Consider the following 1,199-nt stretch of genomic DNA (forward strand, 5'->3'; position numbering starts at 1 on the left):
TCTTCTCTGTTATTCAAATGTATAAGGAATAGAAAATTGTGAGCTCACTTGCTTTTGTAACTTTTTTGGAATTTTCACCATGGCTATTCACGTTATTTGCAATGCGTTATCACGCAAATGAATTTGATACAATGAATCATTGGAATGGATGCAGATTTTGTTTCAGAAGTAACTAAGTAATATGTTATGCATATTTATCCAACTTCCAATACTTTTCAGTATTCACCATACACGGTACTTCATACGCTATTGTAATGGCAATAAAATAATTAAAATGGGAAATTTTCATTTACGTTCTTTCCCTTAAAAATACTTCTTAACAGTTAATATTCTATATGGCAATATAATGTATTACGCATTTTATTCAGTTTCTTGAGTTTCTTCTTTTGTTTCGCAGCTTCTGAAAAAAGTTACATTATGCTAGGCCCACATCCCCACTTTTGCTCACTATAGTTTTTGCATATAATTATATGAGTGCAAGCAAACTACCCTTCGTCAGAGCAGTAAAACTAAAATTTTTGAAATAGGTTTATGCCATAGGGTTATTACTGACTGAAATTAATGTTGTTCTATAAAGGACAAATTTGCGTACAATCACAACCTTTTATAATTTCGCCTTACGGTCATATAATTTATTCTTATTTAGTGTATGACGAGTTTTCTTGGTCAGTTATTATGTGAGTCGCCGTAACAGAACGTCCTAAAATTCCATTTCACTCTTGAATAATTACGTATGATGAAGAGGTAAGTTATTCAGCAATGCCTTTTGATATTGCATGACTACCATTGCATGACTTATCAAATATACTGAATACCAACTAATTGGTTTTTTCCCTCTAATTATACTAACATGAAAATGTTCTTAGCCATATATTACTTTTGTTTTTTATAGATGCTGCGGACAAACAAGTACGTATTCCAGTTCTCCAGTGAAGCAATTGACTACATTATTATATTTTAGTTCCAGAATTCATGATTTGAATACTGCATACACGTGTGATCGGTATCAAGAAGTATAATTCCCAGTGAATGTTGGATTTGATATTTTATATGAAAATGGACCAATACAGCTATTACTGGAACATCGTTCTTAGAAAACCTCAAAAGATAGACGATCACCATACCCACATACCCAAATTCAAATGCACATAGAAAACATGTAAGCAATACAAAGGTTATTTTTACAATCCAATTTTTTT

This window comes from Trichinella spiralis (assembly GCF_000181795.1).
Source record: "Trichinella spiralis strain ISS 195 chromosome Unknown Scfld2, whole genome shotgun sequence".
NCBI lineage: Eukaryota > Metazoa > Nematoda > Enoplea > Trichinellida > Trichinellidae > Trichinella > Trichinella spiralis.